We start from the raw sequence: 13,921 nt of genomic DNA on the forward strand, positions 1-13,921 counted from the left end.
CCGTGCCTCAAAAGGGAAAACGGAACCTTTATAGGATCACTTTATTGTCTGTCTGTCTCTCCATCTGTTCGTCTGTTCGTCTGTCCGTCTGTCCATCTGTCCCGTCTGTCGTGTCTGTAAAGAAACCTATAGGATACTTCCCGAAAAGGGTAGAATGTGGGTAGAATCATGAAATTTGGCAGATAGGTACGGTAGGTCTTATAGCATACTTAAGGAGAAAAATTTAACAACCGTGAATTTGTGGTTACATCACAAAAAAAAATTGGCCTAACCCTAAGTTCTGAGAGGATTATGCTCAGTAGGTAGTGGGCTGGCTATTGATTGAGATGATGATGATGATGATCTATCTTCTCAATTAAACATGTACTTATTCTGCCTAATAAACATCTAACGTTACATTTACATAACACGCCGGAGATTGCGACCAAGTTATAGACCGTATACCGATATCTAGGGCTGCCACCCTTACTTTGTAATAAAGTATTGCACAAAATTTCGAGCCAACGCACTGCTCCATGAGAGCAATAAAGTATGTAAAAATGCTTTATAGGTCTTATATTTTCATTGTTCAAGAAACAAGTTTACGTGTAACAAAACGGATCGAATTGTTAAATTATGAGGAGCACTAATTTCGTGTTTGAATGCAACCTAAAAATATGTTGATTTTAATTTTCAACTTGTCAGTTTTCGCGCGTTTCTGAGACCCTACCGCGGTAGTTTAAGAAAAGAAAATGCTGACTGACTGATCTTCGTCAGTGAACTTTTTCTTTCCTTAAACCTTTTGCCTTTCCAGTAGGCAGAGCTGTACGTTGAACCGACTGAGCTGACCGATTGGGCTGTTTGGCATGCAGATAAACTATTTCTTTTTTTTTTCTTTCTTTCTTTCTATTATGACGTAAACATCCGCTAAGAAAGTATTTTAAAACTTCAACCCCTAAAGAGGTAAAACGGGGGTTTGAATTTTTGAACGTGGAGTTTATATTTAATTTTATTATTGCACTATATTTTTGTACCGTAGAAAAGAACTTTATTAGCGTTTACGAGGTGACAACCCTAATGCTACATAGCCCAGTAGCATCGCAGCATCCCGCAAATGGCCGCATAGGTCACACCGATACGATCTTGACACGCGAATTACATTATCTTAGATAACGGAAATGGAAACTGGGTATGCCAGGCAAGGAATCCTATTATCATAATACTAGATGTTACCTGAGACTGTGTTTCTGTTGACTTTACCCTCATTTTACTACCTACTCTACCGTCATTCTTGGACGAATCAGCGGTTAATTCATCCAAGCTGTCATTAGATATTGAGTATTAAAAAAGTTGCACGACCGAATCACTAATTAATACGCACGCGCTGGTTCTTAGTCCATTTGTGTAAATCGGCCGCAACGTAAATATCGGTAAATATTCAAAGGGCTGAACATTATTTTTTGGGATTTTATTTTTTAACTATGAAGCTAAGAATACTCTCAAGCCACCTTTCAACCAAGCTAAATCACATTTCAAAAAACTAAATCAAAATCGGTTCATTCGTTTAGGAGCTACGATGTCACAGACAGATACACAGATAAACAGACACACACGTCAAACTTATAACACCCCTCTTTTTGGGTCGGGGATTAAATACAAAATCCCGTTATAAGTATTTTTTCCTTAAAGGGACTGATATCTATTGTGAACTTCCATTACACAGAGTAGTTTATTAAAATGAAATTTCCTCGGGTTTCGAAGCCCAGCCGAAGTTCCTCATAGCCTTTATTTATCTTTTATATTTATCTTTGTAATCTTAAGTTAAAAATCACTAAGTTAGCCGATACTCAAGACCCGAGTCCCGAGAGCCAAGGTAGAAAGGTGAAACTTTCGACTTTCATTTGAATAATTGTATTCCTTAAGTTTTTATAAAGTGTTTTGTTTTTCTTATAGATGTTACAATAAAACCGAAAAGTTATGCATCTTACTTTTTGTGTTGCCGTGTTTTTACTTAGAAATACTGGTACAAGGTAATTGTTCATGTTTTTAATTTTCTTCTAGGATAAGAGTTGTTTCAAATAGGCACTTTCTTGCGCGTTTTTTTTTTTAAATTTACAGACTAGCGCTTGGCTGCAATCAGACCTGCTAGCAAGTGATGATGCAGCCTAAGATGGAGCGCGCTTGTCTAGAGGTTGCCTCTTCACTCTTGACTTGAAGGTACCCATATTAAAAGTGAAAGCTGATGTCGGAAGAGCGTTCCATATCCTAGCGGTTCGGATTAGAAACGAGGAAGCAAATCGCCTTGACGAAGCCTTGCAGTACAATGGTAGAAAGGTAAAGGAGGAACAATACAGGTATACAATGATTGAATCGATTTGGAAAGAAAGAAGAAATAAAGAAAAACATTTATTTTGTAAATGTGGCACACATCACATGTTATACCTACTTAAGAGTTGGTTATCCCGGAGCCAAAAGACCTCAAGCAGAAGAAGCGCCGGAATAAACTGTGTCACAGCCCGAAAAAAAATCCAGCTCAGCATAATGCTGTAAGTATGCCTTGATACACAAAAGATTACCGCGCTGCTCACAGCTCAGCTGGAACCAGCGGCATACCGGCCACAGAGGCATAAAAGCGCTGCTTACCCTGATTCAAATAGTTCAATGCTCATTTTTTAACCCCCGACCCAAAAAGAGGGGTGTTATGAGTTTGACGTGTGTATCTGTGTGTCTGTGTATCTGTGTATCTGTGTACCTGTGTATCTGTCTGTGGCATCGTAGCGCCTAAACGAATGAACCGATTTTAATTTAGTTTTTTTTGTTTGAAAGGTGGCTTGATCGAGAGTGTTCTTAGCTATAATCTAAAAAAATTGGTTCAGCCGTTTAAGAGTTATGAGCTCTTTTCTAGTTTTCTTGTAGAAAAGAAGGTTAGATAACCGTTAGGTTCATAATATTATGTCAATTGACAATTAATGTCAAGCTGTCAAGATGGACGTTGCCTAAATACATAATTATTTATTTGAAAATGATGTTTTGGAAAACTCAAATACTTTGGATCGTCGGGGGTGTTATAAATTTTTAATTTACACTTGTCATCATGACCGCTTGTCAATAGGCAACTACCTAACTTATGCCTACCCTGGCCATAGACCCTGTGCACAAACAGCTGAATCAGTTCCAGCCAATGGGAATTGAGATAGATGAACTAAAACCCTGAACACACTGTCTCGACAGCTCTTGTCGCTCACCTAGTCGTTTCATAGACATTTGACAGGTAAAGCCTCAAAATTTTATTCCAAGTTTCATAACTGTCATGAACTGAGGTAGTACAGCATAGAGGTCATTGAACACAGCTATTTTATTCAAAGGCTGCAAATTGTATTGGCCTTATTTCGGGCCCTTATTATTGGCGTCACTCAGAAAAGCAGGTATTATTTAAATATTTTTATCGAATTATTGGAATGTCCTCTCCAAAACCAACACAAAAAAACACAAGTTTAATGTGTAAGGTTATCCGAGAGTTTTAATCTAAACAAACTAATGCCAAAATAAATAATTTAATTAGAGTGTGATTGCTATCACAACATCTAATTATTCAGTTCACAATCCAAATACCGAAAATATGCGATATCGCTCCGAATCTCGGAAGGAGACTAAACTAAAACCTTCGAAACACCCGTATTTATGCAAGTTCAATCTTGTTGGCCTCCTAGCAACAGATTGTATGACATCGAATGAGCGAAATATCGATTTTATCAAACTACCTGCATTAGATAAATTAATAATTTTATATTATTTTTGACAACTCAAATCAATTTTTAAAAATAACCTTACATTATACTTGAGGTATCGATTTTCTCAGCAACGCAACAATGCCGTGAAAGGGCATATAATATTCACTCGACATCCTCTGTAACTTGCGCTCCTGAGTTATTTCAGGCTATTGATTCTTCAATTACTTAGCTATATCTACTCGTATCGAACATACTTATCTAACCATAGTCTCTGATCAAAGATGAGAGTTTCTAACTCTAAATACTAGATGATAGAAGTAGGCACCAACTTCGTCAGATATCAATAAGTTTGTTACAGAATAGCTTGCATCTCGGAGATTTTTTTTAAATAATTTAGACTAGCGCTTGGCTGACTAAAAGTGAACCAGACCTTGGTCATCAATCAGAATTTTTCCGGGACAAAATGTAGCCTTGGGGCGTTTGTGCACTAATCCGTAATTTGACGGATCCGTTAAAATACAAATCGAATGAGTAATTAGGTACGTATTTGAATGACGGCCATTTCGGATCGCATTTTCACCAATCACGGATACGAACCGAATACGGTTGAGTGCACAAACGTCTTTGTCTGTTTCCGGGACGTAATCTATTTCTACAACCGTCAAAATCGCTAAGTCGGATGGGTCGTGAAAAGGTATCAGGCGCATTATGTACATACCTACTTAGTATAAAGAAAACGCCCATCAAAATGTTTAGATATCAGATATCAGTAAAATGCCTTGAACACTTATTATAACAGAATTAAAACATGGTAAATTATTTTGACGATTCAAAAGCACTTGTAAAAGTTTATTTGAATAAGAATATACTTATTCTATTCTATTAACCTACTATTAGTATTCTCAGGTCGAAGAACTATTAGCGGCCGTGAAACGTGTGTTAGGTCTAGCTGTTTCCCACGCTCGTACAAAGGGCTTTAGACTTAGTTGATATAGGTACGATTTGGTAGGTAAGACTAAAATCAATGGTCTAGAAAAAGGTGGAAACCTAATCTAATCTATATTCGAGAATATGAAACACTAGCTGACGACCGCGACTTCGTCCGCGTGGACATAGGTTTTTCAAAATCCCGTAGGAACTCTTTGATTTTCCGGGATAAAAAGTAGCCTATGTGTTAATCCAGGATATAATCTATCTCCAGCGATATAAATGCAGGTATATCCATGTCTGTGTCTATCTCCATTCTGAATTTCAGCCAAATCCATTTAGTAGTTTTAGCGTGAAAGAGTAACAAACATACACACATATATACACACTTTTGCCTTTATAATATTAGTGTGACTAGCTAACTCTCCCCGCCTCTGCTTACCTATTCTATAACAATTTTCAAATGATAATTTTTTGGCACCCTAACCTTTCGGAGTTATCGGCGTTTTAAGCAATGAAATATCACTTGCTGAAAGAAAAGATTATGCAGAAACCTGCATGTTTGAACGTTCTCCTGTTCTCAAAGGTCGATGAAATCTAGCAAACCGTAATTGGCCAGAGTGGTATCGAATAATTCGATTGTTATTCGAGTGAATAGCGCATCGCTACTGTATATATCACAGCAGTAAAATCGCAAGATAGTGTTGTGTTGTGAACAAGTTGTGAACATGTTGTGAGTAAGTTGTGTACATGTTGTGAGCAACTGGGACAAAACAGCATCGCATACAACTCGCAGATTGCATTCCAAATTGTGTATATGTTACAGTCATAGTGATTAAATAGCTATTATACATAATGACTGGTCATTATGTATAATATCAAAATTGACTAGACAATGTAATAAATTAATCACTTTATCCGGATATTATTCATAATAGCGGTTCAAAGTTAGCCAAAGTAATAAATACGGTCTAACTTTGAACCTAACCTAACCTAACCTAACCTAACCTAACCTAACCTAACCTAACCTAACCTAACCTAACCTAACCTAACCTAACCTAACCTAACCTAACCTAACCTAACCTAGCCTAACCTAACCTAACCTAACCTATGTACCCGTTATAATACATAATTATGTCATTAAACCACGAAATAAGTCTCAAAACAGTATAATATTGCTACACATATAGTTAGGTATGCATAAGGCAAATTGAAATATAATTTTATAATATTTACCTGTAAGTACCTACTTGTTTTATTACATCATCCAAGTCTTCGAAGAAATTATATAAAATTGCTAGTTAATGTGATTAATTCTGTGTCAATTATCAGTTTATCTAAATTGGGTAGACATTATAAATAATGACTAGATAATATATATAATATCAGGATTTATTACTTTGGCTGTGACATATACAGTTCGTGACATTATATTCCATCGTTCGTATTCGAAGATATAGCTATATCTTTTAGATGCTTAGGTATGTTGCATTGTACGCAGACAGTTACTATGTAGGTATAAGATTTGATTTGGAGTCAATGCAGAATTAAATAGAGGTCAATATAGGTTTTAAGAGAGGTGATACGGTATCTTAACAGGGCTTTCTCCGTCACTCGTTTCATACAATCGTAGTTCCAATTTCATTTAAATATTAAGCAACCAAAGTCCATGAAATTTTGCAGACATATTCTAGAAACTAATATCTGTGTCTGTGGTGTTTTAGATTTTTCTAAAACTATGTAGTTTTAAAATTACAGGGGCTCAAACATTTATATGAAAATTTTTAAGACCGCGTAACTTTGAAACCGAATATTTTAACAGAAATCTGGAAAACCACAGACATAGATATTAGTTTCTAGAATATGTCTGCAAAATTTCGTGGACTTTGGTTGCTTAATATTCAAATGAAATTGGAACTACGATTGTATGAAACGAGTGACGGAGAGCTAGCCCTCTTAACAATTATTAAGTTTTTACATCTGTTTGCACTCCGAGCACTTATAAGCCTATTTTACACGAGAGGATTTTTTAACGTCCGTTAGAAAAGCGTCCAAATAAAACAAATGTACCTAAGTACATGTTCACACGACAACGCTTTTTTAACGCGTACAATGTTAATACCCGCCAACGCTGGGTTTTAACGCAAGGCTTTTATAACGCTCGTGTGTATTAGGGCTTAGGCCTCATTTACACGAGAGCTTTTTTAACGTTCGTTAGAAAAGCGTCCAAATAAAACAAATGTATTCCTAAGTACATGTTCACACGTCAACGCTTTTTTACGTGTGAACAGATACCTACTCGGGAATACATTTGTTCTATTTGGACGCTTTTGTAACGGACGTTAAAAAAAGCTCTCGTGTACAAATGAGGCCTTATAGGCACCATGTTGATGACGCGATCCTGAAATTTTTACCCATCCCAAAATCGCCCAACGCCTAAAGAACTTTTTAACCCCCGACCCAAAAAGAGGGGTGTTATAAGTTTGACGTATGTATCTGTGTATCTGTCTGTGGCATCGTAGCTCCTTAACTAATGAACCGATTTAAATTTAGTTTTTTTTTTGAAAGGTGGCTGGATCGAGAATGTTCTTAGCTATAATCCAAGAAAATCGGTTCAGCCGTTTGAAAGTTACAGCTCTTTTCTAGTTACTGTAACCTTCACTTATCGGGGGTGTTATAAATTAATTTACACTTGTTACTTCAAAACTACATTTCTTCTGAGCACAGTAGATATTATATACATACTTTAAAGCTTTAACAAATCACAATATCGGAGTTAGACTACAATGACATAACTGGGGCAGATACCCCACTCAGACTTGCGGGCAAATGCATTTTTAACCCCCGACCCAAAAAGAGGGGTGTAATAAGTTTGACGTGTGTATCTGTGTGTCTGTGTATCTGTGTATCTGTGTATCTGTGTATCTGTGTGTCTGTGTATCTGTGTATCTGTCTGTGGCATCGTAGCGCCTAAACGAATGAACCGATTTTAATTTAGTTTTTTTTGTTTGAAAGGTGGCTTGATCGAGAGTGTTCTTAGCTATAATCCAAAAAAATTGGTTTAGCCGTTTAAGAGTTATCAGCTCTTTTCTAGTTTTCTTGTAGCAAAGAAGGTTAGATAACCGTTAGGTTCTTAATATTATGTCAATTGACAAATGTCAAGCTGTCAAGATGGACGTTGCCTAAATACATAATTATTTATTTGAAAATGATGTTTTGGAAAACTCAGATACTAGATCGTAGGCGCGGAATAGTCCAAGAAAATCAGTTCAGCCGTTCAGCCGTTTGAAAGTTATCAGGTCTTTTCGGTCTTTTCTAGTTACTGTAACCTTCACTTGTCGGGGGTGTTATAAATTTTTAATTTACACTTGTTAACATAGATACTCCTAACATTTTTCATATAATATTACTTTTAGTGATGCAGCTGTTGTTGTGATAGCCTAGTGGTTAGGACGTCCGCCTCCTAATCGGAGGTCGGGGGTTCAACCCCGGGCACGCACCTTTAACTTTTTAACTATGTGCATTTGAAGTAATTATCACTCGCTTTAACGGTGAAGGAAAACATCGTGTAGCTTGCATGCCTGTAAGTGCACCATAATTATTTCAAAGGTATGCGAAGTCTTCCAATCGGTAGTGGTATGCCAGCGTGGTGGACTATGGCCTAAGCCCGTTCTCATTCTGAGACGAAACCTATGTTCAGAATTGAGCAGGCAATGGGTCGAGATGATGACGTAAGTATGTCAAGCAGCATGTTAAGTTCAAGAATTCAAGAAAGTATTGAAATCGAAAAAGTAGCTAACTCGATAAAAATATTCAACATGTCTTGACAACAAATAATATCGCAGAGCGTATAGAGGTAACTGGGACAGGTAACCAATGAGATTTCCGGGGCGAATGCATTCCAAATTGTCAATAGTTCGTGATTTTATAAAACTTGTATGAAGATTCTAGAAATCTTGGATAAATAGGAAACTTCGTGTGTATTCTGTACGTCTTGACAGCCAATAATACCGCAAGATTTATAGAGCTAACCGGGGCAAATACAACCCCTGGGATTCTCGTAGAAATGCATTCCAATCCAAACTGTCAATAATGTTCGTGACATTATATTCAACCTTGTACAAAGAAACTAGAAATGTTGGTTAAATAGGTAACTTATTTCTATGATATACCAGAATAGAACTAGACAAAGCTCGTGACTTCATCCGCGTAGATTATGGTTTTCAAAAATTCCATATTCTCTTGGATTTTCCGGGATAAAAAGTAGCCTATATCATTTTTAGGGATCCGTACCTCAAAAGGAAAAAGGAAACCTCATAGGGTCACTTTGTTGTCTGCCTGTCTGTCCGTTTGTCGTATGCGTCGTGTGTAAATAGGATACTTCCTGTTGACCTGAGATAACATTGTATGCTTTAACAGAAAAAGGAAGAGAGCCCCAAGGTTTGTATTGCCTAGGAGTCTCTACAATGTAGAGTCTACATGGCTTAATCTAGCCTTGAAGAAGATAGATTAATGTTGGGTCAGTATTCGAAATCCATTTTAGAGACAAGCAGTCAAACAATAGACGTCCACTACTGTACATAGGTCTCTTGCAGGGACTTTCAAACGCCACTATCTTGCCCATCTAAAAAAAAAAAGATTCCGACGAATTGAGAACCTCCTCTTTTTTCGTCGTCGGTTAAAAATCTGAATCCAGTGGCTCCATGCGACTCATTTCATGCTGTTTGTCCACCTAGTGGTACAAATATAAGTAGGTACCTAAAGTTTTACAGTAATTCAGTGAATTCCAAGTTTGGTAATAATAGTTTTGTTGGAAGTTGCAACTATTATGTTGTACTAAATACTAAATAGTTAATGAACAACTTTGTTCGGTCCGCACAATTCTCGAGGCGGATGGCTTAGATCAATGTGTTTACGATAGCGTTATGAAGGCGCCTCGGGGGACTTAAGTTTGGGTAATTTCCTATTAATATTATAAATGCGGAAGTATGTCTGTTTCTTGGTTTGTCCTGTAACGGAACAGCGTCAAAATGTAGCAGACAGACAGACAGACACACTTTCGCAGCCATAATATTATATTATGAACAACTTTGGTCCGCATCAATTCTTGAGGCGGATGGCTTAGATCAATGTGTTTACGATAGCGCTATGAAGGCGCCTCGGGGGATTAAGTAGGAAGTATATTAATAGTATAAATTCCAAAGTTTATTGTTTGTCCTTCAATCACGCCGCAACAGAGCTACGGATCGATGTAATTTTTGTCATGGATTATAATATTTATATCTAGTTAAAAATTTGGAGAGTGGCATACGTTACCTTTTATCCGGGGAAATAAAAGAGTTCCCATGAGATTTTTAAATCAACGTTAACGAAGGAATCATCGTGAAATTATCTATTTTGTACGGTTTTTTTTGAAAATTTCGTGGGAACTCTATGGTTTTCCGGGACAAAAAGTGGTGTGTCTTCCCCTGGGTTGCAAGCTATCTATCTCTGTACCTAATTTCATCAAAAGTGGTTAAACGAATGGGCCATGAAAACGTAGCAGACAAACAGACAGTCACATTTATAATATTAAATAGTTAATGAACTACTTCAGTCTGCGTCAATTCTCGAGGATGTTGGCTTAGGCTGAGATGTACAGAGCGTACTTAGACTTAGACTTAAGACGCTGTTAAAATGAGACAGCGCTATACCGCTGGAATAAATCTGTCTCGTTTTAACTGAAACATAAGTCTAAGCAAAGTTAAAGTGCGGTCTATAGATTTTTCAACCTTAGATCAATGTGTTTACGAAATTACGATGGTCCGTCGTTGCACGGTGGCGCCATGGGGGAATAAAGTTCCGGCACAATATTCGATACAATAATATTATGTTACCTATTATGTGTTTTGCCAGAACTTACGGGGTTTATATAGATATGTTCTAGTGTTCACGATAATCTCCTTTTGCTGTAAATAATATCTAGAATTACTTATTAAAAGTGAGTATTTATTGCTAGTTACACATGCTACTTTAAAATTATAAGAGCGATTACGCACTCATCCGATCCGAATCCGTGGAAATACGCGTATAAAAAACTCGTACTGAACCTCAGATATTGCTTACGCGCTAATCCGATCTCTGATCCAAATCCAAGCTATTCAGTGGACATCTTTGACATATCCGAGATATTCTCAAGGAGATGAGAGAGATTCCGAGATACGAAAGTCGGAGCTAGTGCGTAAGCTACCATACAAATAGTAATAGTAGTTTTGAACGTATATTTTCACGGATCGGATGCAGTACGTAATCGCCCAAGTAAGTAGTGTGACCAAAACAAACGGTTTTTTTGGTTTTTCTTTCACGGTTTACTGCGATGTTTTAGCTCAAAAAAGAAATATTTCATACACCCAAATTATGGTGTTGATAGTTATGTACGGAACCTTAAAAGAGCGAAGCGCAACTCGCACTTGACCGGTTTTTTTACTATTTAGGTACATAATATATCTTCCCACACGTAAAGCTACATAGTGGCCAGTTTATTTTCACAAAAACCATCAATATAAGTACCATTATCTACAACGGTGTAAGTGGCTATTTATTTTTTATAATCAGCTATTTTTCACGGAGGTTTACGACACAAACGCGTGAGGAAACCATACATTTTATTGCCCATAACATCCCCTAATGCAAGTCTAGCTAGTCCATACTACACTTATATGAGTAATATCTTTTACACCCTCGTAAAATGTCTACCCTGATAACTATATTAATATACGCTTCCCGTTTATAAAGCAACGGAAACCGTGGTGAGGTACATAATCGATACGAAACATTTACAAAATACAACCTCCGCCAATAATAGACTGAATAATACCGGCTTATACCTTTGCCTCGGACGATAAAACGAATAGAAAAGTTTATGGTTCGTCACAGATAAAAGGTTCAAAAAAGAAAGGATTTGAAAATGGAACAGTACAGGAAAAAAACGTTCTGAAATTACAGAATGGAGCGCTAGTAGGTACGTGTACCCAGTAGCGTGTTAAGAGTAGCGTACTCTATGCTACATAGTACATAGTCCTACATCTATACAGGTTTGTGTTGCTGTAGTGTAGAAGATACCTTTTATAAGTCCATTGGTGGCGGCGACAACACAAGTAATACACGGATAAACACAAAGTCACAGTACACAAAGTAATTGTAATTACTGAACTGGGGGTTGGGTTATGTAATTAGATCAGGTTTTTGGACGCATGGCGCGAGGTTGGCGCGCAGAGTACGACTGCAGGCAGCAATGGCGGCGGTGTGCGCGCGCAAACCGCCCTGCGCTTATGGCGAGGTTCTTTCAATGCGACCTATAGTTGCTGTCCCGTTAAAAGGCCATTGGACGACAGTCTTCTTGGTAGGAGGGGTATTTGATGATTCTAAAGTACTTTTAAAAGTTTATTAAAATCATCGTACGTGAGTTGCGCGTGTGTGGCGAGTGCGTTGCACGTGTGTGGCGTGTGAGTTGCGTGTATGTTGCGCGTGAGTTGTGCTTGTGTAGCGCTAGTGTGGTGCGTGCGTTGCGTGTGTGTGGTGCGTGAGTTGCGCGTGTGTGGCGCGTAAGTTGCGCGTGTGTATGGGACGTGAGTTGTGCGTGTGTGGTGCATGAGTTGCGCGTGCGTTACGCGTGTCTGGTGCGTACATTGCGCGTGAGTGGTGCGTGCCATACATGCGCTACTCACGTGCACACACGCGTATCTTTGTCATTTTAAGAATTATATGTACCTACCTAGTGTCACTCGTGCCATCAAATGACGTATTATTTATCAAAATCAGTTGAGCCTTTAAATAGTTTCGAGAGGCCATAGGAACGGGCAAACATCACACACACATACATACAGTTCAACACACATATCTCTCCTTTTGGGCTATGCACAGTCGGGTCTAAGCTTACCAAAACTACTAACTTAATTTAATGTTGCTTAACCTTCGCATTTACATTAAAATAAGTTTGCAATACTACGTGAAAAGAATTAAGTACCTACCTAAGTTAAGTTCCAAAAGTACATTATAATAAAAGCTTTTATATTTTAAAAGCTTTTTAACGCGCTAAGAGAAACTCACCTTAATCCAGACAAAAGGCTCGCACTTTGTAACGTTCAGCGTTACCTTTCACCAGTTACACTTTTCACAACCATCCCTTACTTATTTCATAATCCATTGCTTGCTAACTATGGATCTTCTAAGAATAAAATTATATGAAATCATACTAAGCCAGCAATGGAGGTTATAGTAAGGGAAAATCATCATGAGTTTTCTTGAAATAGTATGTAGAGGCGAGTCATCGTGAAAAAACGTTGATTTTTGTGAACGAAACCTCCGTAGCTCCGTAGCAAAGTGCAATAGGGGATCGCGTAAATCCTTTGTGGGGAAGCGTAATCTTAAGGCTATAATAAAAAATCTGCCAAGTGCGAGTCGGATTCGATCTGGAAGGATTCCGAACCATCGGTACAAGAAAACATTTCTATTGGACAATATGTACTTACTAGAATATCATTGTAAATACTGTTTCTGCAAATGAACAACCTTGAATCTTAAAATACTTAACTTCTTTTATCTTGAAATTTTTATATTTTGTTGATAGATCGGCAATAGATTTCAACTCTCTAACTATGTAGTTATTACGGTTCACGAGATAAGTACACCATATGTCAGCACAGATAGACGGACAGACGATCGAACGGACGGACAGCGGAGGCTTATATTATTACCTACCTATCCCTTCGGGCGCGAAGCCTTATAAGATACTAATTGTAAAGTGAGTAAAAATAAAATACAAAATTGCGAATTATGGTTCTTTTATTTGCTTAAATACACTGGACAGCAAAAAAACACAAACATTAAAGCCAAAAAAGGTCTAAGGCCAAACATTAAGGACAAAAATTAAAGCCAGAAACAAAAATAAAATATACTTAATAAAAAATTTTGATCAGTATTCAATTGCGATTCGCAGCCTCTGGAAGCCTTGTTGGAGCAGATATTCGGGATCGAACCCAACGTTTCAGCTCATCCTATAAGTTTTATATTGGATTCAAGTCCGGGCTTCGAGCTGGCCAGTCCATTGTACGAATGCCGACGTCCGATATCCAACTTCTGTTCTGCGAAATCGCCGCTTATACATTACCATCAACCCATCGCTGGCTCACTACTGAGAACGGGAGGCCTCTCAGAATGACTAGTGTTTGGCCATGGTGTATCATGCTGGCAGACTTCACGCACCTTTGATAACTCTCAGGCATGCAGGTAACCTCACGATGTTT

At 37.8% G+C, this 13,921-nt stretch overlaps 1 protein-coding gene across 3 annotated transcripts in view; it reads right to left on the minus strand.

Annotated features, from left to right (window-relative positions):
- The window catches only part of LOC123874726 (neurexin-1), a 184,540-nt gene extending 172,655 nt beyond the window's left edge, over window positions 1-11,885 (minus strand). For all 3 annotated transcript variants that reach the window (XM_045920209.1, XM_045920208.1, XM_045920207.1), the window contains exon 1: window positions 11,739-11,885. The gene's annotated coding sequence lies outside the window, so the exon portion shown is untranslated. The remainder of the gene's footprint in view (window positions 1-11,738) is intronic.
- Window positions 11,886-13,921: the final 2,036 nt, after the last annotated feature.

The sequence above is a fragment of the Maniola jurtina genome, chromosome 19 (assembly GCF_905333055.1).
Source record: "Maniola jurtina chromosome 19, ilManJurt1.1, whole genome shotgun sequence".
Taxonomy (NCBI): Eukaryota; Metazoa; Arthropoda; class Insecta; order Lepidoptera; family Nymphalidae; genus Maniola; species Maniola jurtina.